The following is a 6,000-nucleotide window of genomic DNA, read 5'->3' on the forward strand; positions in this document are numbered from 1 at the left end:
CTGTATAGTGATGGTATTGCTGTAGACACACAACTATAGTGATGATATTGCTGTAGACACACACTATAGTGATGGTATTGCTGTAGACACACACTATAGTGATGATATTGCTGTAGACAACACACTATAGTGATGGTATTGCTGTAGACACACATACTATAGTGATGATATTGCTGTAGACACACACTATAGTGATGGTATTGCTGTAGACACACTACTATAGTGATGATATTGCTGTAGACACACACTATAGTGATGATATTACTTGTAGACACACACTATAGTGATGGTATTGCTGTAGACACACACTATAGTGATGGTATTGCTGATGTAGGGCACAGACACACACTATAGTGATGGTATTGCTGTAGACACATACTATAGTGATGGTATTGCTGTAGACACATACTATAGTGATGATGATATTGCCATAGTGATGGCACACACCACTATAGTGATGGTATTGCTGTAGACATACACACTATAGTGATGGTATTGCTGCAGACACATACTATAGTGATGGTATTGCTGTAGACACATACCATAGTGATGGTATTGCTGCAGACACACACACATACTATAGTGATGGTATTGCTGTAGACACACACTATAGTGATGGTATTGCTGTAGACACACACTATAGTGATGATATTGCTGTAGACACACATATGAGTGATGATATTGCTGTAGACACACACTATAGTGATGGTATTGCTGCAGACACACACTATAGTGATGGTATTGCTGTAGACACATACTATAGTGATGGTATTGCTGCAGACACCCACTATAGTGATGGTATTGCTGTAGACACATACTATAGTGATGGTATTGCTGGTATTGCTGTGCACACATACTATAGTGATGGTATTGCTGTAGACACATACCCACTATAGTGATGGTATTGCTGTGCAGACACACACTATAGTGATGGTATTGCTGTAGACACATACTATAGTGATGGTATTGCTGTAGACACATTACTATAGTGATGGTATTGCTGCAGACACACACTATAGTGATGGTATTGCTTGTAGACACACACTATAGTGATGGTATTGCTGTAGACAACAACACTATAGTGATGATATTGCTGTAGACACACACTATAGTGATGGTATTGCTGTAGACACACACTATAGTGATGGTATTGCTGTAGACACATACTATAGTGATGGTATTGCTGTAGACACACACTATAGTGATGGTATTGCTGTAGACACACACTATAGTGATGGTATTGCTGTAGACACATACTATAGTGATGGTATTGCTGTAGAGACACATACTATAGTGATGGTATTGCTGTAGACACACACTATAGTGATGGTATTGCTGTAGAGACACACACATACAATTCATAGTGATGGTATTGCATTGTGTACACATACTATAGTGATGGTATTGTGTATTTTACACTGCAGACACACACTATGAGTGATGGTATTTACTGTAGACACATACTATAGTGATGATATTGCTGTAGACACACACTATAGTGATGGTATTGTTGACAGACACACACTATAGTGATGGTATTGCTGTAGACACACACACTATAGTGATGGTATTGCTGTAGACACACACTATAGTGATGATATTACTATAGGCACCCACTATAGTGATGGTATTGCTGTAGACACATACCATAGTGATGGTATTGCTCAATAGACACCACACTATAGTGATGGTATTGTTGTAGGCACACATACTATAGTGATGGTATTGCTGTAGACACACACTATAGTGATGATATTGCTGCAGACACACACCATAGTGATGGTATTGCTGTAGACACATACTATAGTGATGGTATTGCTGTAGACACACACTATAGTGATGGTATTGCTGTAGACACACTATAGTGATGATATTACTATAGACACACTATAGTGATGGTATTGCTGTAGACACACACTATAGTGATGGTATTGCTGTAGACACATACTATAGTGATGGTATTGCTGTGAGACACACACTATAGTGATTACTTTAGACACACCATAGTGATGATATTGCTGCAGACACACACCATAGTGATGGTATTGCTGTAGACACATACTATAGTGATGGTATTGCTGTAGACACATACCATAGTGATGGTATTGCTGTAGACACATACCATAGTGATGGTATTGCTGTAGACACACACCATAGTGATGGTATTGCTGCAGACACACACTATAGTGATGGTATTGCTGTGCAGACACACACTATAGTGATGGTATTGCTTTAGACACACACCATAGTGATGGTATTGCTGTACACACACACTATAGTGATGATATTACTACAGGCACCCACTATAGTGATGGTATTGTTGTAGGCACACACTATAGTGATGGTATTGTTGCAGACACATACTATAGTGATGATATTGCTGTAGACACATACTATAGTGGTGATATTACTGAACCACACACTATAGTGATGATATTGCTGTGAGACAACACACTATAGTGATGGTATTGCTGTAGACACACACTATAGTGTGATGATATTGCTGCAGACACACACTATAGTGATGATATTACTGAAGGCACACACTATAGTGATGATATTACTATAGGCACACACTATAGTGATGATATTACTATAGGCACCCACTATAGTGATGATGATATTGCTTTAGACACACACCATAGTGATGATATTACTATTGTAGACACACACCATAGTGATGATATTACTGTAGACACACACTATAGTGATGATATTACTATGGGCACACACTATAGTGATGGTATTGCTGTAGACACACACTATAGTGATGGTAATTGCTGTAGACACACACACTTTAGTAATGATATTACTATAGGCACCCACTACAGTGATGGTATTGCTGTAGACACACCATAGTGATGATATTACTTTAGGCACACACTATAGTGATGGTATTGCTGTTGACACATACCACAGTGATGATATTACTATAGGCACCCACTATAGTGATGGTATTGTTGTAGACTATACATTGCTGTAGACACATACTATAGTGATGGTATTGCTGCAGACACATACTATAGTGATGATATTGCTGACAAAACACAGACACATACTATAGTGATGATATTGCTGTAGACACATACCATAGTGATGGTATTACTGCAGACACACACTATAGTGATGATATTGCTGCAGACACACACTATAGTGATAGTGATGATACTATTGCTGTAGACACACACTATAGTGATGGTATTGCTGTAGACACACACCATAGTGATGGTATTGCTGCAGACACACACACTATAGTGATGGTATTGCTGTAGACACACACACACTATAGTGATGGTATTGCTGCAGACACACACTATAGTGATGGTATTGCTGTAGACACACACTATAGTGATGGTTACTTTAGACACACACTATAGTGATGGTATTGCTGCAGACACACATATGGTACTGCAGACACACACTGTAGTGATGATATTACTACAGGCACCCACTATAGTGATGGTATTGTTGTAGGCACACACTATAGTGATGGTATTGCTGTAGACACATACTATAGTGATGATATTGCTGTAGACACACACTATAGTGATGATATTACTGTAGACACACACTATAGTGATGATATTGCTGTAGACACACACTATAGTGATGGTATTGCTGTAGACACACACTACAGTGATGATATTACTGAAGCCACACACTATAGTGATGATATTACTTTAGGCACACACTATAGTGATGATATTACTATAGGCACCCACTATAGTGATGGTATTGCTGTAGACACATACTATAGTAATGATATTACTTTAGACACACACTATAGTGATGATATTGCTGTAGACACACACTATAGTGAGCACATAGACACACACTATAGTGATGGTATTACTATAGGCACACACTAGACACATAGTGATGGTATTGCTGTAGACACACACTATAGTGATGGTAATTGCTGTAGACAATAACACTTTAGTAATGATATTACTATAGGCACCCACTACAGTGATGGTATTGCTGTAGACACACGCTATAGTGATGATATTACTTTAGGCACACACTATAGTGATGGTATTGCTGTACACACATACTACAGTGATGATATTACTATAGGCACCCACTATAGTGATGGTATTGCTGTAGACACATACTATAGTGATGATATTGCTGTAGACAAATACTATAGTGATGATATTACTGTAGACACATACTGTAGTGATGATATTACTATAGACACACACTATAGTGATGGTATTGCTGTAGACACACACTACAGTGATGGTATTGCTGCAGACACATACTATAGTGATGATATTGCTGTAGAGCACACTATAGTGATGATATTGCTGCAGACACACACCACAGTGATGGTATTGCTTTAGACACACACTATAGTGATGGTATTGTTGTAGACACAAACCATAGTGATGGTATTGCTGTAGACACACACCATAGTGATGGTATTGCTGTAGACACACACATACTATAGTGATGGTATTGTATTACTGTAGACACAATACATATATGTATGATGGTATTGTATTGGTAGACACACACTATAGTGATGGTATTGCTGTAGACACTATACTATAGTGATGGTATTGTTGCAGACACACACACTATAGTGATGGTATTGCTGCAGACACACACTATAGTGATGGTATTACTGTAGACACACACCTATAGTGATGGTATTGCTGTAGACACACACTATAGTGATGGTATTGCTGTAGACACACACTATAGTGATGGTATTGCTGTAGACACATACTATAGTGATGGTATTGTTGCAGAGACACATTGCTGTGAGACTATAGTGATGGTATTGCTGTAGACACATACTATAGTGATGGTATTGCTGTAGACACACACTATAGTGATGATATTGCTGCAGACACACACTATAGTGATAGTGATGTATTGTGACACACACTATAGTGATGGTATTGCTACAGACACACACTATAGTGATGGTATTACACTATAGACACATACTATAGTGATGGTATTGCTGATGGTATAGCTGTAGACACACTATAGTGATGGTATTGCTGTAGACACACACTATAGTGATGTAGACACACACTATAGTGATGGTATTGCTGTAGACACACACTATAGTGATGGTATTACTGTAGACACACACTATAGTGATGGTATTGCTGTAGACACATACTATAGTGATGATATTACTGTAGACACCACACTATAGTGATGGTATTGCTGTAGACACACACCATAGTGATGATATTACTGTAGACACATACATACCATAGTGATGGTATTGTTGGCAGACACACACCATAGTGATGGTATTGCTGTAGACACACACCATAGTGATGGTATTGCTGTAGACACACACTATAGTGATGGTATATTACTATAGTGATGGTATTACTTTGTAGACACATACTATAGTGATGGTATTGCTACTATAGTACATGATGTTGCTGTAGACCACTATAGACACTTTAGGCACACACTATAGTGATGGTATTGCTGTAGACACACTATAGTATAGTGATGGTAGTGATGGTATTGCTGTAGACACACACTATAGTGATGGTATTGCTGTAGACACACACTATAGTGATGGTATTGCTGTAGACACATACTATAGTGATGGTATTGCTGCAGACACATACTATAGTGATGGTATTGCTGTAGACACACACTATAGTGATGATATTGCTTTATGGTATTGCACATACTATAGTGATGGTATTGCTGTAGACACACACTATAGTGATGGTATTGCTGCAGACACACACTATAGTGATGGTATTGCTGTAGGCACACACACTATAGTGATGGTATTGCTGTAGACACACACTATAGTGATGGTATTACTGTAATACACACTATAGTGATGGTGATGGTATTGCTGTAGACACACACTATAGTGATGGTAATTATTGCTGTAGACACATACTATAGTGATGGTATTGCTGTAGACACAACACTATAGTGATGGTATTGCTGTAGACACACACATACTATAGTGATGGTATTGCTGTAGACACACACTATAGTGAT

Source organism: Haliotis rubra, unplaced genomic scaffold (assembly GCF_003918875.1).
Source record: "Haliotis rubra isolate DU_JTF1 unplaced genomic scaffold, ASM391887v1 Scf169, whole genome shotgun sequence".
NCBI lineage: Eukaryota > Metazoa > Mollusca > Gastropoda > Lepetellida > Haliotidae > Haliotis > Haliotis rubra.